Source organism: Bombina bombina, chromosome 1, assembly GCF_027579735.1.
Source record: "Bombina bombina isolate aBomBom1 chromosome 1, aBomBom1.pri, whole genome shotgun sequence".
Lineage (NCBI taxonomy): Eukaryota > Metazoa > Chordata > Amphibia > Anura > Bombinatoridae > Bombina > Bombina bombina.
Window position 1 is genome coordinate 966,079,946 of NC_069499.1, and position 24,895 is coordinate 966,104,840.

The following is a 24,895-nucleotide window of genomic DNA, read 5'->3' on the forward strand; positions in this document are numbered from 1 at the left end:
ATCTCTACCTTTTGGAGAGTCTTTTATAAGTTGATTGGAACCACTGTTTCCTTGTCTTCTGGCTTCCACCCTCAGACCAATGGACTAACTGAGAGAGTAAACCAGGATCTTGAAGCCTACTTTAGAGCCTTTGTCAACACTTTCCATATCGAATGCTATGAATTGTTACCCCTAACTGAGCTGGCAAGAAACACTCATTGGCACTCCTCTCTTAGATGTTCTCCATTTCAAGCCGCAGCAGGGTATTAACCTTGTGTCTTCCCTCTTTCTGCTCAGTCCACTAGGGTTCCTGCTGCAGACCGACATGTCACTGGACTCACCACTCATTGGCAACGTATTCACTCTCAGCTATGTTCAGCGGTTTCTAGATATAAAAAGTTTGCTGATCGTCAAAGAGCTTCTGTATGTGCCATCCCAGTGGGTGAATGTGTTTGGGTCTCTACTCAACATATTCGCCTACGTCAACCCTGTCACAAATTGGGGCCTAGGTTTATTAGCCCTTACAAGGTCCTGAAAAGATTGTCTCCTGTTGCCTACAAAGTGGCCTTACCCAAGACCCTGTGCATACACCCAGTCATCCACATCTCACTACTCAAACCTTACATCAAGAATAATTATACCCGGCTCCAAGCTCCTCCTCCGCTCCTAGTCCGCGGTGACCCTGAATATAAGGTAGCTAAGATCCTGGACTCCAGATACAGGCACAGACAACTGCAGTATCTGATACACTGGAAGGTTTACTCTGTGGCAGATCGTTCCTGGGTTCCTGACCGTGATGTGCATGCTCCATTTTTGGTCTCCAGGTTCCATGCTGCTCATCCTTTGAGGCCGGCTCTGGTTCCCACAGTGAACCCTTGAGAAGGGGGCTATGTCATGCTGCGCCGCTCTAGCTATTGCTAGGGGCGCGGCATCTCCTTCCCTGCTCATTGCCAGGGGCTGTTTTGGGTCAAGATGCGTGGGGCGCCGACATCATCGCCGCATGCTCCTCTCTCTCAGATGCTGGTCCGGATTCCTCTGATGCAAATCCTGCGCCTATATAAGTCGCTCAATAACGATCTATCACTGTCCAAGTATAGGTGTTACTTTGTGTGCTCCTGGTATGATAGATTGTTACTCTGTATTGCCTTTATGTGTTTGAACCCTGCCTGTCTGACTACTCTGCCTGTTATACCCCCGAATTGCTGAATTGATATACTGCTGCTGAACTCTGCCTGTCTGACTAATATGTCTGTTTAACCCTTAAATTGCTGGATTTATATACTGCTACTGAACTCTGCTCGTCTAACTACTCTGCCTGTTTTACCCCTAAATTGCTGGATTGATATACTGCTGCTGAACCCTGCCTGTTTGACTACTCTGCCTGTTTAACCCTTGTTGTTCTGGATTGCTTCTTTGTTGCCGAACCCTGCCTGCCTGACCATTCTAGTGGTGTGCCCTTGGACTGCTTTACTGTTGCCAAACCCTGCCTGCCTGACCATTCTAGTGGTTTGCCCTTGGACTGCTTAACAGTTGCCAAATCCTGTCTGTCTGACCATTCTAGTGATTTGCCTTGGACTGCTCTGCCATTGCCGCTGGGGACTGCCCTGCCTATGGTGAGTGCCGCCCTCCTCATCTTACTAACTTTCTCTGCTCTGGGATATTCCCTATCATTCCGGCTCGATGCCGTAATAACAAGACTACTGGCCGAGTTCGGTCTGATAGAGGCGTATCCCACGAGCATTACATTAGGGATGTACTATCAAAACCTTCATAAAAGAGCAGTATAACTTGCCAAGAGCAATCTCATTTACATTTAAAATTACTACCCCTGGAAAATTATAACCTTTGGTACACTGAGCGGTACTTCATGCAATTAATGGATGAGTAACACCGTATCAGAAACTCAAAATCTGGAACTTACAAGTAGCTCTCTATTTACAAACACCAACATTAAAGGCACAACAGGTGTCTCAACAGCCACTGACTGAGTGTCACTCTTTCACCAAGATGTGCAAAACATTCCACTCATAATACTAGGACATGCCTGGCTAAACCATCAACTGTTTAATACCACTAGCAAAGAACCCCATAAGTGTGATACAGACAAACTCTGTAAACTTCCATTTCAGAGCTAGGATTTTTCCATTGTTGTTTCTAAAACCTACACAAAGGGGCCTATTTATCAAAGCGTCAACTGAAAATACGCTGGAATTCTGCATCGTATTTGTCGTAAGATTGATCCGCCGTAGTTATCAAAGCAGCAAGATTCGCAAATGTTGAAATTTGTGACGAAAAATATGATCCCGCGATCTATATCCGACACAGATCGATGCGAGTTGAAAACCATGGTATTCGAGCGGAATCGTGTTCATTCGCCCTCCTAATTGACACTATTTGAAGCTCTCACAAAGTTATCAAAAATTCTACAGTTACGCTTGCGTCTTTTCCGACCCAGCGTACCTAGTTTTCAATCCGCCACCCTTGAGGTCACGGATGCCATAGAACTCAATGGTAGTCGGAAAACACAGAAAGCTTATTTTCAATGCTGCAAGAGAATAAAGTATTTTACATAATAAAAGTAAATTAGAAACTTTATTAAAATTGTATACCCTTTCTAAATCAAACAATATTATTGCTCCACATTTGGTGCACTAGTAGATATAGGGATAAAAATGAAAAATACATTACTACTTATAAATTATGCTACAACTTTGTCTCTCATCACAAAGCAAGGGGACAATATTATTTCTACATATTTGGTGCAAAGTTTTGCCTCAAACTTGTTTCACTAATAGATATTGAGATAAAAATGAAATAAATACACAATATAATATAGCTAACTTCCTTTTTATTCATTGGAAAAATCTATGTGCACCATGTTTAAGCCATGTAATACAAGTTCCACTCTCCACTTTTCGCACCAATTATGACGCAAACTCCTAAATAACCCACACACTAGTGAATTTTTCCACCACTTTTGATTGGAATATGCATAATCACATGATTTATGACATCAGCCAATCTGATTCAAATACACATTACAAACTATCACTAACGAATCAAATTGCTTGATACTTGTGTCATTGATCACTCATCAGAACTTGTAAGTGCCATTTGTTACATTGTTCATTACACTTTGAAAGTATGTATATGTGAAATTAGTATTAAAGATAAACATTGATGCTGACATTAGGACACACAGTGTAATATTTTAGACAAGGATTTTAAAATTGGAATTGATGTTTGATTCAATAGAGGGATAGCCCACCTAACTTTAAACTGTCAGATAAAATTTTCAGACCAAATATTTCCAATTGACTTCTATTACCAAATTTGCTTAATTTTCTTGTTATCCTTTGCTGAAAGAACAGCATTGCACTACTGGCAGCTAGCTAAACACATCTATTTAGCCAATCAAAAGAGAAAAATTAGCAGCTAGCTCCCACTAGTGTAGGATATGTGCGTATTCTTTTCCAACAAGGGATACCAAGAAAACAAAGCAAATTTGAAAATAGAAGTGCATTTAGTGTTTTAAAATGTCATGCTCTATCTGAATCATGCAACTTACATTTTTACTTTCTTATCCCTTTAAAATATCCATTGATTGCAAATAAATACATATGATACTTTGATTACATGTTATATTTGCAATAATTCCTGCTCAGAATAATAATACATTTACACTATATACAGTACATACAGTGGTATAAATAAACACAGAGATATGACAGACAACATTGTTTAGAACAAAAAAGGAACTTAGGGACATGTTAATATGTTTGCAAATGATTTCTGACATAACACACACATATATACATGCCGTATATAGAAGTATGTGCAAGGATATATGTACAAATTCTAGCATTAATAATAATTTCAAAAAGAAATAAAAAATATGACTCTTAGAAATACAAATACACATTCATTTATGTGAAAGTATCATATAACAGACTTTTTTGTATAACTAATAAATATAAAAATAACTTTCTATGAGATATTGTTTGATGAGGTATAAATGTAGCTATTTCTTGGATATTAACAGATGAAAAATAAAAGATTAGCTTTAGAGAAATGTGCTTTTTCATGGACCATAATGAAATGGTATAAATAAAGTTGGCAAAAACCTGAATAACCGCGACATCGATGACTGTTAGTTAATACCAGTCCGATGCTCTTCGCACCGTACTTGACGCCCATGTTTTTGACAGCTTTTTGATCGTATTCAGGTCCACGGCAGTGATGTCTGGCGATGTCTGGCGAGTGTTTTGATGCCGGCGAATGCAACATAGTTGACTCTTTGATAAATAGGCCCCATAGCCTTAACTGCAAAGCAAAATGAACATCACTAACCTCCCCATACCTGATAAAGGCCATTGCTATAGCTCCAAAAGCCATTAAAAAAAAAGAACAAGGAGGGAGCACACTCAATGAATATTACTGGATGGGACCCCGTGAACTGTCAAAAAGTCTAACTCACCACAGAATGGACCACCACTAAAGTCTAGACTGTAGTCAAAGCAATGCTATCAAAATAGTTGAACAATTAAAGTGATATTGCATTCCTTCAAACATTCCCAAAAGTTTTAAATTCCATAAACATGGAACCAAATGACTTACAATGGGAAGTCAAAACTACAGATCCTTGGAGCAAGCCGACTTACACAAAACCAATAGGTTCTAAGAACAGGCTTTTACATCATCTTTTGTGGGTAGTAATGTTATATCCAACTTGACAAACTGCAATGAGACCTTACTATCAGGCAACAACCCAGGTGATTCTACCACACCAGCATTAGAACCTTGACCACCACAATATGCACTTTCATAAACCACTTGATTTCATTTTTTTCCTGCCTGATCAGCTAATACCACCTGCTTGTTTAAATCATATACCAGACATTAATGCATCTTTGACGTTACAGAGCAAGTCACTATTGGGTATTTATTGCATTCTTACTGTGTTGTTGGCTAGTGCATGGCCCTGGTGTTACACAAATTTCAGCTGTCTTTTTGTGGTCCAGACCACATGATACAACAAAAGCCAATCTGTAATCCATGCCCTCTCCAGCCCAATCACCTCCCATCAGCAGCAAGAATCAGAAAGAATGGTGGTACCACAACAAGAATGAGCCACACTTCAAATAAACCTTTCAGAATGGCTAAAGTCATACCACAGCCTCAACACAAACAAGGAAGCTCAGTTGAAAGCTCAAACTGTGCTACAGATACAAACGATTAAATGGAAATAGTATGACAATACTGCCCATGTTTATTTCCTTACTCTGCACATCTGCTTTACCCATAAACTCCCCTCCCTTCAATGCAATGTCATAGCCTCATGCATCTAGTATTTATGCTATTTCTCTGACAAGACACGCATATTGTGCTAACTATAATAAATGTCCAATAAGCAATACAAGAGTGCTACAAATAAATTGAATCCTTCTTGCCAAACGAAATGAGCCATTTGTTACACTTGAAATAATAGGACAGCATTTTCTTGCTTTGCTTTATTTGGAAAAAACACACCCATTTTTCTCATATGTAATTAAAAGTGACTTCTATATTGATTTTTATCAGATGAGTAGTTGGATCTTACTCAACATCTTTCTTAACTCAAATAAAAAAAACAAAGATCAGAGAGCTATTATAAATAAAGGACAATTTCCTGTTTTTAAAGTAGAATGAAAAGCAAGTCAGCATGGTTGTGTTTTTTTTTGGGTAGAGGTAATTAGACTGTTAAACTCTTGATTTTAGTCCAGCTACTTTGGAATCCATTTTTAATGTTTTACATTATCGAAAGCATGAAAAAATGTATGTAATGCCAGCACTGGCAGAAATCAGATAAATATTTCAGACCAAATATGTAAGTTAAAATGCAATAACAGGATATGAACATCGGCTGTTAATAAGTCATTTTATAACTTGAACTCGACTGTATGTTTTTAGATGTATTTGCTGTTCATTCCCTTCACAATCGACTAAAGTCTTTTTTAATTATTTTCACAGCGCCAAGAAGAATAACTGATTGCCACATTATTAACAAAGTAGTAATTGTATGGAGTGTTATCTGCAACATCATTAAATCATATGAAGGGAAAAAAAAGCTCAAGTGGGCTAATCAAGTCATGGAAATTATGAGATGTAATTATAAGTGGCAACAGTCCTCCTTTCTGATACCATCACTGCCAGATATTAGCAATTGTAAACAACTAATAACTTCAATGACTACTGATATGGACTCCTTGTGGCTTGATTTGCTAAGTTAAAGCTTGGCTAGCAAATGAATGCATGCAACTGGAGTATTTATCATGAACTTTTTTTTTTTTTTTACTGTCCCTTTAAGAGGTTTTTACAAGTCTTTTGTTGGTTGCAATGCAATACAATGAAATCTAGCCATTTGTTATTATTATACTTTATTTATAAAGTGCCAATATATTCCGCAGCCCTCTCCACATGTTCAATTTGTTTAAATAAAACAATAATACAAAACTTAGGAGAAGACAAATTTTGACAAACACATATAGCAGGAGTTGAAGGCATTATGAGTGTGGAGTGCCTTATAGACAGGGAGCACAGTAAGGGTCAGGGACAATGGAAGGAGTAAAAGGGGCCGGCAGCTCTTCACTCCCTGTGAGCTAGGGGGAGTTGAGGAGGGGGGAGCTGCGGGCAAACAAGAGAAGGGGGTAGCAGGGGCGAGTAATAGAGATGGGCCAGGGGAGGGTAAGGAGAGTGGGGGTAGGGATAGATAAGAGCTTAACTTTTCCTAGCATCTTCAGTTCATTTTGTATTTTGTCTTGCAGGGTCAGGGCTGGCTAGTGCTGAAGTTTTCAAGGCATCATGGATCGAGGAACCAGGAAGCAGAGGCCACCGAAAAGATTGCAGGACAGCATTGTGACCATCCAACTACCTAGGAGGAGCAGAAGAGTAGCAGATGAGTATAAAACAATTCCTGAATCTGTTCCCTCTCGTTCCCCCTCTCCCCCTGGTGCTACTTCATCCCTGCCCCCTCCATCCCCATCCTTCCTCCCATCCCCAGCTTCCTCCTCTAGATCTTCTTCAAGATCCTCCTCCTTGGGTAATAGCTCCCCCCCTCCCGGACCTACCCCATGTCCAGGTCCCCCTCTCTGGGCCAGTCTCTCCCCAGCCCCTCCCACACCCAAGCGCTACTTTACCGCAAATCTCCTTCCCACCCATCCCTCCGAGTAGCAGTACTTAGGAGCGGTAAACCGGCCCCTTGGGCCCAGGGTCAGTTAGGTGCCATCATGGCCTCTGCGCCGACAACTCCTCCTTCTTCACCTCCTTCTTCATGCTGAAACAGGAAACAACCAAGGTCATCACAGATGGTTGCGGCGGAGCACAAGGATATTCCTCCTCCAAGCAGGGGAATGGAGGATAAGGCTTGTTCCTCCATTCCCACCCCTAAAAGACGAGCAGTGTTGTTGGGAGATGAATCCCCTGGCCAGACTCTTCCTCACTGGCCACACCAGAAGCAGACACGCATGTCACTTCCGGTACACTGCGATCCCTCCTACCTGCCTGCACCTTTCATGGGGCGATGCGATAAGCCCCATAAGGCACATACAGCACATAACCCATACAAGGCACATAATTCATTAAGTGCCCCAATTCATTACTCGGCCGCATCCCCTAGGCAATGAGCAGACATTATCCCTTCTTCCCCCGCCTCTCCCAGGCAGAGGCCAAGGGATCCTATGTGGTCTCGGCCCTCCCCCATTTCCCACGCAGCAAAGGGAATGGTTTATGTCCATGGGCCCCCTATGTCCCCCGCTAATTTTAACCCGTCTAAGAGAAGTGAGTTGCACAGCGGTATGGGGTACAGTCCCCAGTACCCTTATCCCCCCCTCATCCATCTTATATCTGCTCTACCCCCACTAGGGACGCTTGTCAGCCCCTCACCTTCCCCCCCCTGCGAGGGATCTCCCAAACCCCCTATGTTGTGCACCCCTCCCCCCTCACTATCTTCACAGCAATACAGGGCACTCCACAAGAATTTGAGTGCCCCGAAAAGTGACACAGGTACAGTTGACAACCACGGAGGGGGAATAGAGGACAACGCTCAATGCAGAGAGATGCAGCCAAGATGGGATATGCAGCGAGCAGCCGGTCACTCCTAAGGGTCTGAGTGAGTATAAAGATGTATGTGACATAAGTGAGCAAAATGCATTATATGAGTCGGATTCAGAGAGTTCTGATTCTGAATCTGATTCAGATGGGGGGGGGGCAATAGGTCTAAATGTGATAGAATTCTTAAATTGTTACAATAAAATTAGAAAAAAAAACAAACAGAGTCCAATACCTAAACGACAGGGGGCCTCACCACAGGATAACACAAATAACAGCTCAGGGGAATCGACCAAACAAAAAGAATTAGGAGGTGGGAACACTAGCACATCAGATAGGCCAGGAATTCCTTGTGAACTGGATCCGTTATGGGATCATTTGAAACAAAAAACTATACGGAAAGCGAGTCAGGGCCATTATATAGATGTGTTCCAATTAACCAAGGAGGCAGCGAAGGAGAAAGATAAAAAAGGCGATAGATCACTAAAAGAACGGACGCCCCTAGAAGGGACATAGTGCAATGGATGAAGGGTTTTCTAATATATGCGGCATGCTACTTGAAAGATAGACCCACACAGGGGGAGAGCCTGGCTAGATATATGCACATCATATTGGAGGTATACACAACTTTTGGAGGTCAGGCGTGGAGGGATTATGACACTGAGTTTAGAAAAAAACTAGGAAAAGCCAGCTCCAAATATTTTGGGAGAAAGGAATTAGACATGTGGACTAGTTAAACCGGACAGTAATCAAAGGCAGAAGGGGAGTTTATATGGTAACGGATTAGGAAATAACACAACGGATGATGGAAATAAAAAGATATGTTGAGCATACAATGACAAAAAATGTGACAGACAAAATTGCATTTTTAAACATGCATGCAGATACTGTAACGGAGCTCACCCAGGAGCAGACTGTAACAGAAACGCCAGGCGGCCCTTTCTGCTCACACATGGCAAAGGAACAAGCCAGTACCAAACAAAATAACCCCATTCAACTATACATCCCGCTCTATATACCAATGATTTTAAATATGTTACAAACCTACAAAAATGAAAAAAGAGCCATCTTTCTTACAGAGTCATTCAAAAACAGTTTCTGTATATCAACCCAAGGGGAGATAAAAACCGTAAGATCCCGTAATTTAATTTCAGCTTACCAATACCCTGAGGTGGTGAAAGAAAAGATTATACAAGAAGTCAATTTGGGAATGGTAGCTGGTTCGTTTAAAAAGCCACCATTAGTCAATATGATAATTTCACCAGTGGGGGTAGTGCCCAAGAGAGATCAAGGACATTTTAGACTCATTAACCATTTGTCCGCACCCAAAGGTGCTTCAGTAAATGATGCCATTGATGGTCAAGTATGTTCTGTTAAATACCAATCCTTCGACCAGGCAGTACAAATGATTAAAGCATTAGGACCTGGGGTGGAATTGGCGAAAATAGACAATGAAGAAGCATTTAGGTTATTACTGTTACACTCGAAGAGATATAGGCTAATGGGAATAACATTTCAAGGGGAATATTTCTATGACCGTTGCTTGCCAATGGGCTGTGCGATATCCTGCGCATACTTTGAAGAGTTCAGCTCATTTTTACACAACATGTTGGCAAGGAGATCAGGGTTAGTCAGTATAGCTCACTATTTGGAAGATTTTTTGATGTCAGGAGAAGGGGGAACTAAGCAGTGCATCTGGTTAATGGCACAGCTGCAATCACTGCTAAAACAATTGGGGGTCCCAATAGCACAAGTAAAGACAGAAGGGCCGGTAACTAAACTCACATTTCCGGGAATACAGATAGATACACTTGCGCAAAAGTGCAGCTTTCCTCAAGACAAATTGGAAAAGCTAGGTAATCAATTAGGTAGGGCAAACTTGTTAAAGTACCTAACACTAAAAGGAAATGCAGTCCCTGCTAGAGCTCCTAAATTTTATATGTAAGGTAATACCCATGGGTAGAGTCTTCAACAGGCACCTGGAGCAAGCTACAGTGGGTCTTAACAACCCAAGGGACAACATAAAATTGACAAAGGAACTGAGGGAGGACATACAAATGTGGACTAAATTTATATCACAGTTTAACGGAGTTAGAATCTGGCAGCAAGGACCTCACTCCAACCAGTTACTACACTTGTTCACAGATGCAGCGGGTTCCCATGGGTTCAGGGCTTATTTAAACGGTCTGTGGTGCGCGGAGATATGGCCAAAAAATTGGGTGGAAATAGGAGTTGCAATCAGCCAATAGGATTGAGCTTGCATTCTATTGGCTGATTGGAATAGCCAATAGAATGCAAGCTTAATCCTATTGGCTGATTGGATCAGCCAATAGGATGAAAGCTCAATCCTATTGGCTGATTGCAACAGCCAATAGGATTTTTTCCCCCTTAATTCCTATTGGAATGTAAGGGATGCCATCTTGGAAGACGTCATTTAAAGGGAAATTTCATTCTTCAACAGCCATCTGAAGAAGAGCTGCGCCGGATGACTTGAAGATAGACCCACTCTGTGCCAGATGGATGAAGATAGAAGATGCCGTCTGGATGAAGACTTCTGCTCGCTTGGATGAAGACTTCTGCCGGCTTCGATGAGGACTTCTGCCTGCTTGGATGAGGACTTCGCTGCCTGGATGAGGATGGATGTCCGGTTTTCAAAAACTGTAAGTGGATCGTTGGGGGTTAGTGTTAGGTTTTTTAAGGGTTTATTGGTTTTATTTTTAGCTTAGGGTTTTGGGCAATGTAAAAGAGCTAAATGCCCTTTTAAGGGCAATGCCCATCCAAATGCCCTTTTTAGGGCAATGGGGAGCTTAGGTTTATTTAGATAGGATTTTATTTGGGGGGTTTGGTTATGTGGGTGGTGGGTTTTACTGTTGGGGGTTGTTTGTATTTTTTTTTACAGGGAAAAGAGCTGATTTCTTTGGGGCAATGCCCCGCAAAAGGCCCTTTTAAGGGCCATTGGCAGTTTAGTGTAGGCTAGGTTTTTTTTATTTTGGGGGGGGCTTTTTTTATTTTGATAGGGCTATTAGATTTTGAGTAATTAATTTTTATTTTTGATAATTTCTTTTTTTATTTTGTGTAATTTAGTGTTTATTATTTTTTGTACTTTAGATAATTGTATTTTGTTAATTTAATTTATTTAATTTTATTGTAATGTTAGGTTTTAGTGTAAGGCAGGTTAGTTTTTATTTTACAGGTACATTTGTATTTATTTTAACTAGGTAGTTAGTAAATAGTTAATAACTATTTACTAAATAGTCTACCTAGTTAAAATAAATACAAACTTACCTGTGAAATAAAAATAAAACCTAAGATAGATACAATGTAACTATTAGTTATATTGTAGCTAGCTTAGGGTTTATTTTACAGGTAAGTATGTCTTTAGTTTTAAATAGGAATTAGTTAGTTATTAATAGAAGGTTTTATTTAGATTTATTTTAATTATATTTAAGTTAGGGGGTGTTAGGGTTAGGGTTACGTTAGGGTTAGGTTTAGTTGTTAATAGGTTTATTATAGCGGCGGAGTGGGCGGACGGCAGATTAGGGGTTAATTATATTTAAATAGTGTTTTTGATGCGAGAGGGCGGCGGTTTAGGGTTTAATAATTTTATGATAGTGACAACGATGTCGGGGAGCGGCGGAATAGGGGTTAATACATTTTTTAAGTGGTGGCAATGTCTGTAGCGGCAAATTAGGAGTTAATAATTTTTTTTATTATTTGCTATGCGGGAGGGCAATACAGCTATACCTACAAGACTTGTAATATCAGCGGTAGGGAAAAAGCATTGTTACGATGCTTTTTCACTCATAACGCAAAACTTGTAATCTGGCTGATAGTTATTTTAGGGCAATTATTAGGTAAGTGGAAGTAATTTGTTACTGAGGTGGATGGTATGCTTCCATGAACAAAAATGTCTTAAAGGAGCATTTAAATGAAGGCAGGTTGGTGGAAAATCTGACAGCATGAGGGAGAGCAATCCAGAAGGTAGGTGCCACACGAGAGAAGTCCTACAGTCTAGTATCAGAAGAGGTGATAATCAAAAATGCAAGAAGCAGGTCATTGTTGGATCTCAGTGGGTGGGCTGGAGTATATTTGTTGATTAGTGATGCTAGGTAATGGGGAGTGGCGTTGCTAAGGGATTTGTAGATCAGGTTGAGAATTTCAAATTTAATTCTGCTGTGAATGGAGAGACAGTGAAGGGACTCACAGAGAGGTGTAGCAGATAATAGGTGAATTAGCCTGGCAGCAGCATTAAGGATGAATTGAAGGGAGGAGAGGAGTGTGAGAGGAAGGCCAGTAAGTAGGTTATTGCAGTAGTCATGTCTGGAAATTACAAGGGAGTGGATTAGTTGAGTTGTGATTTCAGTGCTCAGAAACATGCAGATTTTGGAAATATTGTGTAGGTTATTTGCAGCAAGATGTAGAGAGTGATTAGATGTGGGAAATAAAAGACAAGTGGGAGTTAAGTGTAACTCTGAGGACGTTAGTGTAAGTAATAATATTGGGAGGAAGTTTGCAGGAGAATCAGGGTCAAGGTAGGGTTTTTTGAGTATGGGAGTGACATTTTCATGTTTGAAAGAAGATGGAAATGAACCGATACAAAGGGATTGGTTGAAGATGTGAGTAAGAGCAGGAGTGAGAGTGGAAGACAGAGAAGGTATTAGCTGGGAAGGGGATAGGGTTGAGTGGGTAGGTAGTGAGGCGCGAGGAAGATAGTAAGTAACAAACTTCCTTCTCGGTGGCTGGAGTGAAGGTGCAGAGAGTGGCAGAGAGGGTGACTGAAGGTAGAGTTGGAAGATTGTAGGTTAGTGTCAGGATGGTGCTCCGGATATTGTGTGTTTTGTTTAAAAAGTAGTCTGCCGGGTCTTGAGCACTAACCACTTTCCCTGGTCTTGAGCACTAAACACAGATGAAGTGGATGGTGCATGTGGGGAATCGAGAGAGTTGAAAGTAGAGAATAGTCATTTAGGGTTTGATAAAAGGGTTTTGAAGAAAGAGGAAAGAGTAGATAAAAACACAATTTATGCTTACCTGATAAATTTATTTCTCTTGTGGTGTATCCAGTCCACGGATCATCCATTACTTGTGGGATATTCTCATTCCCAACAGGAAGTTGCAAGAGGACACCCACAGCAGAGCTGTAATATAGCTCCTCCCCTAACTGTCATAGCCAGTCATTCAACCGAAAACAAGCCGAGAAAGGAGGAACCATAGGGTGTAGTGGTTACTGTAGTTTAAATTTAAAAATCACCTGCCTTAAAATGACAGGACGGGCCGTGGACTGGATACACCACAAGAGAAATAAATTTATCAGGTAAGCATAAATTGTTTTTTCTCTTGTAAGGTGTATCCAGTCCACGGATCATCCATTACTTGTGGGATACCAATACCAAAGCTAAAGTACACGGATGAAGGGAGGGACAAGGCAGGAACTTAAATGGAAGGAACCACTGCCTGTAAAACCTTTCTCCCAAATATAGCCTCCGAAGAAGCAAAAGTATCAAATTTGTAAAATTTTGAAAAAGTATGAAGCGAAGACCAAGTCGCCGCCTTGCAAATCTGTTCAACAGAAGCCTCATTTTTAAAGGCCCAAGTGGAAGCCACAGCTCTAGTGGAATGAGCTGTAATCCTTTCAGGAGGCTGCTGTCCAGCAGTCTCATAGGCTAAGCGGATTAAGCTTCTTAGCCAAAAAGAAAAAGAGGTTGCCAAAGCCTTTTGACCTCTCCTCTGTCCAGAGTAGACAACAAACAAAGCAGATGTTTGACGAAAATCTTTAGTAGCTTGTAAGTAAAAGTTTAAAGCACAGACCACGTCCAGATTGTGTAACACAAGGATGGAACCACAATCTCTTGATTGATATTCTTGTTAGATACCACCTTAGGTAAGAACCCAGGTTTGGTACGCAGGACTACCTTATCCGTATGAAAAATCAGATAAGGAGAATCACATTGTAAGACAGATAGCTCAGAGACTCTACGAGCCGAGGAAATAGCTACCAAAAAAAAAAAAAAAAAAGAACTTTCCAAGATAAAAGTTTGATATCTATGGAATGAAGAGGTTCAAACGGAACTCCTTGAAGAACCTTAAGAACCAAGTTTAAGCTCCATGGTGGAGCAACAGGTTTAAACACAGGCTTGATTCAAACTAAAGCCTCACAAAATGCCTGAACGTCTGGAACATCTGCCAGACGCTAGTGCAAAAGAATAGACAGAGCAAAAATCTGTCCCTTTAAGAAACTAGCTGACAATCCTTTTTCCAAACCTTCTTGGAGAAAAGATAAAATCCTAGGAATCCTGACCTTACTCCATGAGTAACCCTTGGATTCACACCAATAAAGATATCTACACCATACCTTATGGTAAATTTTCCTGGTGACAGGCTTTCGTGCCTGTATTAAGGTATCAATAACTGACTCGGAGAAGCCACACTTTGATAAAATCAAGCATTCAATCTCCAGGCAGTCAGCCTCAGAGAAATTAGATTTGGATGGTAAAAGGACCCTGAAGTAGAAGGTCCTGTCTCAGAGGCAGAGACCATGGTGGAAAGGATGACATGTCCACTAGATCTGCATACCAGATCATATCAGAATCACTGATGCTCTCTCCTGCTTGATCTTGGCAATCAGTCGAGGGAGCAGAGGAAACGGTGGAAACACATAAGCCAGGTTGAAAGACCAGGGCGCTGCTAGAGTATCTATCAGTGTCGCCTTGGGATCCCTGGACCTGGATCCGTAACACGGAAGCTTGGCATTCTGGCGAGATGCCATGAGATCCAGTTCTGGTTTGCCCCAACGGAGAATCAGTTGTGCAAATACCTCCGGATGGAGTTCCCACTCTCCCGGATGAAAAGTCTGACGACTTAGAAAATCCGCCTCCCAGTGCTCTACACCTGGGATATGGATAGCTGATAGGTGGCAAGAGTGAATCTCTGCCCAGTGAATTATTTTTAAAACTTCTAACATCTCTAGGGAACTTCTTGTTCCCCCTCAATGGTTGATGTAAGCTACAGTCGTGATGTTGACCGACTGAAATCTGATGTACCTCAGAGTTGCTAACTTAGGCCAAACCTGAAGAGCCTTGAATATCGCTCTTAGTTCCAGAATATTTATTGGAAGGGGAGACTCCTCCTGAGTCCACGATCCCTGAGCCTTCAGGGAGTTTCAGACTGCACCCCAAACTAGAAGGCTGGCATTTGTTGTTACAATAGTCCAATCTGGCCTTCGAAGGTCATACCTTTGGACAGATGGACCTGAGATAGCCACCAGGGAAGAGGATCCCTGGTCTCTTGGTCCAGATTCAGTTGAGGGGCCAAATCTGTGTAATCCCCGCTCCACTGACTGAGCCTGCATAGTTGCAGAGGTCTGAGATGTAAGCGTGCAAACGGCACTATGTCCATTGCCGCTACCATTAAGCCGATTACTTCCATACATTGAGCCACCAAAGGGCGCGGAATGGAATGAAGAACCCGACAGGAATTTAGAAGCTTTGATAACCTGGACTCCGTCAAGGTAAATTTTCATTTCTACAGAATCTATCAGAGTCCCTAGAAAGGAAACTCTTGTGAGTGGGGATAGAGAACACTTTTCCTCGTTCACTTTCCACCCATGCAACCTCAGAAATGCCAGTACTACGTCCGTATGAGACTTGGCAATTTGGAAGTTTGACGCCTGTATCAGGATGTCATCTAAATAAGGGGCTACTGCTATGCCCAGCGGCCTTAGGACCGCCAAAAGCGACCCTAGAACCTTTGTAAAGATTCTTGGGGCTGTAGCTAATCCAAAGGGAAGAGCTACAACTGGTAATGCCTGTCTTGAAAGGCAAACCTGAGAAACCGATGATGATCTTTGTGTATCGGAATGTGAAGATAAGCATCCTTTAGATCCACTGTAGTCATATATTGACCCTCCTGGATCAGTGGTAGGATGGTATGAATAGTTTCCATCTTGAACGACGGAACTTTGAGGAATTTGTTTAAGATCTTTAGATCCAAAATCGATCTGAAGATTCCCTCTTTTTTGGGAACCACAAACAGATTTGAGTAAAAACCCTGTTCCTGTTCCTCCTTTGGAACTGGATGGATCACTCCCATAACTAGGAGGTCTCGTACACAGTGTAAGAATGCCTCACTCTTTATCTGGTTTGCAGATAATTGTGAAAGGTGAAATCTCCCTTTTGGGGGGGAAGCTTTGAAGTCCAGAAGATATCCCTGGGATATAATTTCCAATGCCCAGGGATGCTGAACATCTCTTGCCCACGCCTGGGCGAAGAGTGAAAGTCTGCCCCCTACTAGATCCGTTACCGGATAGGGGGTCGTTCCTTCATGCTGTCTTAGAGGCAGCAGCAGGCTTTTTGACCTGCTTACCTTTTTTCCAGGTCTGGTTTGGTCTCCAGACTGTCTTGGATTGAGCAAAAGTTCCCTCTTGTTTATTATTAGAGGAAGTTGATGCCGCACCTGCCTTGAAATTTCGAAAGGCACGAAAATTAGACTGTTTGGCCCTAGATTTGGACCTGTCCTGAGGAAGGGAACAACCTTTTCCTCCCATGATATCAGCAATAATCTCCTTCAAACCAGGCCCGAATAGGGTCTGCCCCTTGAAGGGAATGTTAAGTAGCTTAGATTTTAAAGTCACGTCAGCTGACCATGATTTAAGCCATAGCGCTCTGCGCGCCTGTATAGCAAAACCAGAATTCTTAGCCTTTAGTTTATTCAAATGAACAATGGCATCAGAAATAAAATAATTGGCTAGCTTAAGTGCTCTAAGTTTGCCAAGTATGTCATCCAATGGAGTCTCTACCTGTAAAGCCTCTTCCAGAGACTCAAACCAGTACGCCGCAGCAGCAGTGACAGGGGCAATGCATGCAATGGGCTGTAGGATAAAACCTTGTTGAATAAATATTTTCTTAAGGTAACCTTCTAATTTTTTATCCATTGGCTCTAAAAAAGCACAACTGTCCTCGACAGGGATAGTAGAACGCTTTGCTAGAGTAGAAACTGCTCCCTCCACCTTAGGGACTGTCTGCCATAAGTCCCGTGTGGTGGCGTCTATTGGAAAACATTTTTCTAAAAATAGGAGGGGAAGAGAACGGCACACCTGGTCTATCCCATTCCTTATTAATAATTTCTGTAAACCTTTTAGGTATTGGAAAAACATCAGTACACACCGGCACTGCAAAGCATTTATCCAGTCTACAAAATTTCTCTGGCACTGCAATGGTATCACAGTCATTCAGAGCAGCTAAAACCTCCCTAAGTAACACGCGGAGGTGTTCAAGCTTAAATTTAAATGTAGAAATATTAGAATCAGGTATCTTTCCTGAGTCATTAACATCACCCACTGACTGAAGCTCTCCTTCCTCAGCTTCTGCATATTGTGAGGCAGTATCAAGCATGGTTCTTAAAGCGTCAGCATGCTCTGCATTTTGTCTCACCCCAGAGCTATCTCGCTAACCTCTAAGTTCAGGTAGTCTGGCTAATACCGCTGACAGTGTATTATCCATGACTGCCGCCATGTCTTGTAAAGTAATCGCTATGGGCGCCCTAGATGTACTTGGCGCCATTTGAGCGTGAGTCCCTTGGGCGGGAGTCAAAGGGTCTGACACGTGGGGAGAGTTAGTCGGCATAACTTTCCCCTCGTCAGATTCCTTTGGTGATAATTTTTTTAAAAACAGAATATGATCTTTATTGCATAAAATGAAATCAGTACATTTGGTACACATTCTAAGAGGGGGTTCCACCATGGCTTTTAAACATAATGAACAAGAAGTTTCTTCTATGTCAGACATGTTTATACAGACTAGCAATGAGACTAGCAAGCTTGGAAAACACTTTAAATCAAGTTAACAAGCAAATATAAAAAACGGTACTGTGCCTTTAAGAGAAACAAATTTTGTCAGAATTTGAAAAACAGTGAAAAAATGCAGTAAATCAAACGAAATTTTTACAGTGTATGTAATAGGCTAGCAGAGCATTGCATCCACTTGCAAATTGATGATTAACCCCTTAGTTCAAAAAAAAAAAAAAAAAAGTCTATTTCAACAGTCACAACCAACTGCCACAGCAAGCTGTGGTCCTACCTTCCCCAATAAACGACTTTGGAAAGCCTTTGAGCCCTTTAGAGATGTCCTATAGCATACAGGGGACTCCTGAGGGAAGCTGGATGTCACAGTTTGTAATTTTAACTGCACCAACTGTAACTTTTATACTATAACAGTGGAAAGCCTCAGTAAAACTGTTTCTAGTCAAAATTTAAGCCAGCCATGTGGAAAAAACTAGGCCCCAATAAAGTTTTATCACCAATGCATATATAAAAACGATGAAACATGCCAGCAAACGTTTATATTGCAATATCATAAGGGTATTACCCCTGGGAGTAAGCATGATACCAGTCGTTATTAAATCACTGTATTCAGGCTTAACTTACATTAATCCGGTATCAGCAGCATTTTCTAGTGTTTTCCATCTCTAGAAAAAATTATAACTGCACATACCTGATAGCAGAATAAACTGCACGCCATTCTCTCGCTGAAGTTACCTCATCTGTGTAATCCCCTCAGACATATGTGAGAATAGCAATGGATCTTAGTTACAACCTGCTAAGATAATAGAAACCTCAGGCAGATTCTTCTTCTATTTACTGCCTGAGATAAAATAGCACAACTCTGGTACTATTTAAAAATAACAAACTTTTGATTGAAGAAAATAAACTAACTATATTTAACCACTCTCTCCTACAACATCCTAGCTTGTTGAGAGTTGCAAGAGAATGACTGGCTATGACAGTTAAGGGAGGAGCTATATTACAGCTCTGCTGTGGGTGTCCTCTTGCAACTTCCTGTTGGGAATGAGAATATCCCACAAGTAATGGATGATCCGTGGACTGGATACACCTTACAAGAGAAAGAGAAGAGAAGTAGGTTAGCTTGGCCAAGTGTAGGACAGATGTGTATGAACCAATGATTAACTTATAGTGGATTAAATCAGGTTCAGATTTCTTCTAGATTTGCTCAGCAGTGCGGGAGCATTTTTGCAAGTTGCCTGTTTATTAATAGTGCCAGAGTTGTAACTGATGGCGTGGGATTTTGCGCAATTGGGAAGAAACAAGAGTGTCTAGTGCAGAGGAGAATGTTTTGTTATAGTGGGCTGTAGCAAGATCAGGGCAGGTTATAATGGAAGTATGAGGGAGGAAATGTTGAATACGTTTGAAAATATGAAGAGTATAAACAGCGATTATAGGTGAGCAGGTGGTGGTCTGAAATGGGAAAGGGGTGACAGGTTAATTCAGATATAGAGCAGAGATAGGAGAATACCAGGTCAATAGAGTGTCTGTTATGGTGAGTTGGGAATAGGGTGGACAGTGTGGGAATGAAATAGGATGTGAGTGAAAGAAGTTTAGAGGCAGCAGGGGCAAATGGGTTATCAATGGGTATGCTGAAGTCCCTAAATATTAGAGTGGGTATATTTGTAGGGAGAAAGTGAGGGAGCCAGGTGGAAAAGTTGTCAAGGAATAGGGAGGTTGGTCCAGGAGGGTGTAAGAGGACTGACTTTCTGAGAAAATGGGGGAAGAAAAAGTGAATGCAGAGGACTTGAAAGGAGGAGAATTAAAGAGATGGCAGTAGAGGTAGGTACTAATAGGTGCATGAGGAGGAGAGCAGAATCTCAAAACTACCACCATATCTCTCACCTGGCATATGGGGTATGGCTAAAGTGGAGACCACCATGTGTGCAATAAAATCAGTGTTAGAAGAAGATAGCCAGGTTTCAGTAATTGCTAAAAGCAACACTTCCCTTTCTAATGCTCCCATGAGAATTAGATTTGTAAGAGCTGGTATGAATAGAGATGGTATGATTAGAGATGGTAGCATTAGATGGGGAAGTGTTTTTAAAGATACATAGAAGTTCATGAGAGGACATAGGGGATGAGAGAAGCGAGGTTGAGATATGGATAGTGTGGGGTTAATATTGTTATTAGGACATGCAGTGAGTTTTAGGAGAAGGGCAGATAAAAACAGCTGAAAAGACATGGAGAGCATAGTGCAGATATATAATTAGTGAAGATTACCTGTAAGTGGGTTGTTAGAGATGAAGATTGCAGTTTCTTCCTCAAGATTCAAATTTCAAATTCAATAATGCCACTTGTAACACAGGGCCCCTTATAAAACACAGGGCCCACAGAGCAAGGGCTCAAAGAGCATGTGTTCTGCTGTTTATAGCAGTGAGATCTAACTACTTATGATTTCATTTCAGACACCTGGTTACTTTCAGACTAGCTACACAGGAGTTACAAATGTGCAAATTAGATTGTAGGTTGGAGAAAACATGGGGAGGAAGTTTAGGCCAAAATTACACGGCTAAGCAGATAACAAATAACAAAATAGTCATAAAATCAAACATATAAGTAATAAAGTTTAAAGCAGTGTTGGATATGCAGCCTAGATAGTTTTAAAAGCAGATAAAAAGCATGTGATCTGTCATGTATAAATATATATAACAGTTTAAAAGTTTTATGGTGTTACTGTTGTTAAAATGTAAACTCCATAATATTCTATAGTATATATTCTTCTAATTGTAACACTGGATTATTAAATTATAGTCTGTTGAATTTCTATATAATACATTCAACTTTTCAAATAAAGTTGTTTCTGTTGCCTCTGAAGCTTATTAGCTGCTCAATAGTTGGTGATGGTCCACATTCTATCGATGGTAAAATGTATTACATTTACATCTGTGCTGAATAAAAAAAAAATTCCTGTGGGAGTTTTCCCTGTCAGTTTAACAGTTTATTTTTAATATACATGATAGAAAACATTTGAGTAATATGTACCTTTAAGAAACCCAAATCATCAATAATCCAATCGATTCAGATAATACATTTTGCGCCTATTTTCACATGATTTTTGGATTTATCTGATCCACTGATCCATCAGCCTTATCTGTTTGAAAACCTATTTAGGCTATTTTTCCAACTGTAGGTATGAGTGGCGAGTTAAAAGTTACACACGGGCAATAAGGAGTTTATCGCGGGTGTTTGAAGGTGTTGGGTTTTCCGCTCATATTACAGGTTAAACGTAAACGTGATTGTTTGAGCGCAATTGAAGCTAACGTGCATCAGGTTAGCGTGAGCTCAGAGCTTTGGTTAAAGGGACATTCAACACTTAGTGTAGCATGTTTTGATACTGTAAATAAAAAAAACGGAGGTCCGCCTACACTATACCCCTCCTCCCTTGGCGCCTTGCTTCTGTCCTAATCAGCAGCGCTAACTACTCTAATACCCGGTCAATATGGATGCCGAACTCCCCCCACTATTACGTAGCTGCCTTCTTCTTCAACTGATAAGCAAATCAGAATCCAGTCCTCGGACAGAAATTGCACGCGCGATTGACACCCCCCTGCTGGCAGCCGATTGGCCGCGAGTCTGCAGGGGGCGGCGTTGCACCAGCAGCTCTTGTGAGCTGCTGGTGCAATGCTGAATACAGCGAGCGTATTGCTCGCCGTATTCAGTGAGGTCTGGCGGACCTGATCCGCAGTGTCGGATCAGGTCCGCCAGACCTTGATAAATATGGGACAAAGGCTCAAAGATTTGAGGTCTCAGGTATTAGAAAAAAATGCAGACAAAGGGCTTTGTGTGATTTTAGATTTTCTTTATTTTATGTAATGTTAGATTTTGTATTTAAATTAAATCTTAGGTTTCCTTTTTATGTAATGTTAGGATTTTTTATTTTACTTTTAGATTAGGTTTTTTAATTTTGGTATTTTAATTAATTTATTAGTTTAATAGTCTTTTTTTATGCAATGGGGGATAACTTGGGGGCTGTTAGGTTAGGGGGCTAAGGGATTAGATTTTTACTGTGCGTTGTGGGGGGGTGGCAGTTTAGGAGTTAATAGGTTAAATAGGTACTTTGCGATGTGGGGGGGGGGTGGCAGTTTAGGGGTTAATACATTTTATTGTCAGTTGCGATGGGGGGGATGGTAGATAGAGTGGGTTTTTTTGCGTTTTGGCTTTATTTTTGGGAGGCGGGTTAGATTTCAATGGGAAATAGGTTTCAAAAGCTCCTTTTTCCTCTTTTACACCTAGTTGAGCAATTTTTTAAAAAGTATCGTCAGCCTACGACAGTGTATTAATGGTTTGCGCGGTCATTGGAAACCTGGTTTCTATGGGACATGAAAATGTTTTTGGCAGCCGGAGTCCGGTTGCTGAAATTGAGGTAAAAAGGGCAGTTGGAAGGAGTCAGGGAACGATATTGCTTCCGACAGCATATTTATCGGTTTGTGAGTACACGCAAACCTAATTACGGCTCAGTGGAAACAAGCCCTAAGTATACAGAACTGATTGTGTGGCTGACAACAAGTATATGTTTATGACTGAGGATTAATACCTTTTTGATTATTCATAATCACTGAATTAGTTCCTAGAACTTTCAACAGCATATTTTTGTGGACTATGGCAATAACGGGGTACCCCTATTATTTTGCTCAACTGTAGTGTGTAACTATTAAATTGTTTAAGTGTTGAAAACTATTGTTACATTGTGATGTTATCTAATTATGCCCAATATTAACTGTGTTGTAAAAGATTTACTTTTTTTATTCTCATGGAGTATTGTTACATAAATACTTACTGTACATATAAGTGCATTTGAGCTCTTTGCAGTTAAGTAGATAAAAAAAAATCAAAAAGTATTTAAAGTGATGGTTAGCTCTCCCCTTTTTAAAAACAGATCCGGAATGTTAGTGATATTTTAGATGGAGTTTAATTAATCAGTTGTAATGAAGATGTGCTATACCTTAGTTTTTAATATAGTAATGAAATTCAAATATCTAAAGGTATTGAACTGTTTGAACTGTTCTCCAATCGGTGGTTTCCCCAAATGGCACTCTTGTTGTAGCTAGAGCACTGATTATAGAACAATTGAAACCATTCGGACCTACATTGGCAGTGCCTGGCATTGTTAGCTTAATCTAAATTGGCAGCTTCTAGTGTGGCTGTGGTGGCGTCTGGGTCTTCAGCTCCTAGTGTGGTTGCGGCTGGATTATATTTGGCCAGTGAGTTAGCACTGGATGCCAGGGGACTGTTGGGTGACAGTGACTCTTCTGAATCAATTAACTTTCACACTGACAGTTCGCTATGGCTGCTAAAAAAAGGGCAGAGATAGAGGGTTTGCATGGTAATGAGGTTGAGTGCAGGATAGGTGTAAGGGCACAGCCTTGGAGGCTAGTGGCTCTAGGGGCTTAGGTGGAAAGTGTGGCAGTGTTAGATAGAGGGCTCTTCAAGCTGGAGGTAGAGAGTCAGTGAAGGCAGCGACTGCTGAGGATAGGTTTGCTAGGAAAGTGGTCAGGCAAAAGTGATGGAAAAGATTAGGGAGTCAAAGTATGTCAACATCTTTGAACTGTAGGAGGAGACTTAAAAGACTAAAGAACTTAATAAGGATAGGTTGGGCCCCAAAAAAGAAAAGTACCCTGAAACCTTTGATGAGTGACAGAGGTGCTTCAGGGTGCTTGCCTTCTGTTACCTAGAGCACAGGCCTGACCAGGCTATTGTTGTGCTCAAATATATGGATATGATCCATAGAATCCATCACAGGTATAGGGTAGTGGGACTGTGACTTGGAGTTCTGTCACAAGATGGAGGGGAACTTTGCTTACTGGAGTGACTGGCATGCACCTTTGGTCGTGGCTGGGTCAGGATGTGTCTTCTTCTCCTCCAGCGCAGCCTAAGCATTATATTGTAAAAATTAATCTAGTGGTTAAATATAGGGGAAGGGAGTGCTAGTGCTTTAACAACAGTGCTGTAACAAAGGGAGCTCTTGTTTCCTTTTTCCTGTGTGCATGTACTGTAATAGACCCCATTCTGGCATTGACTGCTTGTACAGGCATGATTCCTCAGATGGTAAAGGAACAGCAAAGGGACCAACTGTAGTTAAAGGCTCCAACCCCGCTAAAGGTTGATGCACTTAGGCTTTGGTAATCTTCCTATTTGATTAGGGAAGCGGTAGCTTTGCTCCTTGAGGGTTTGAGTCAGGGGTTTACTATTCTGGTCACAGGCTTAGTTTAAGGTGCTTCCTTCTCACAGAAATCTAAAGTCAGTGTACAAGTTTCCTGGTGTAGTTCAGTTGAATAAGGAAATCATGCTGGGCAGGGTGGTAGGGCAGTTTAGGGACCCTCCTTTTCCTGATTTGGTGGTTCCCCTCTCTGGGTGGTACCGAAGAAGGAACAGGGGAAATAACACCTCATTCAGCATCTTTCTTTCCAATCACAAGGGCAGATCTGTGAGTGATGCTATTGATCTGGTGCTCCATGTTGTGTAGTATCAGCCTTTTGATGAGGTCCTTGAAATGGAGCCAGGGCTCTTATGGCCAAAATTAATATCAAGTCTGCATTACTTTTACTGCCCATTCATCCTGGATTGTTTCATCTCATGGGAAGGAAGTTTAAATAGAGCAATCATGTAGACAGGTGTCTCCCTATGGGTTGTTCAGTGTTCTGCCTTTTCTTTAAAGTGCGTAGTCATGGTGGAGGCAGGGATTGTGGCGGTAGCTCATTACCTTGATTACATCCTTATGGCAGGCCAAACTAACTCAGGGTAAGTATTGTGCTAGGCTGATGGAGGTGATGAGGGATGTCATGGCTTGTTTCAGGGTTCCAGGGGATGAAACCGGATGGACCTTGTACTTGGTTGACATTTCATTGGAATTGAGGTGGACACCATCACCTGTCTTTGCAGATTGCCCAAAGACAAGGTTAAGAAAATGCTGTCTGTGGTTTCTTTAGCTATGGTGGCCACCTCTCTTCGCTGGCAGAATCTTCAGTCCCCTTTGGGACTGTTAAACTTTGCCTTTGA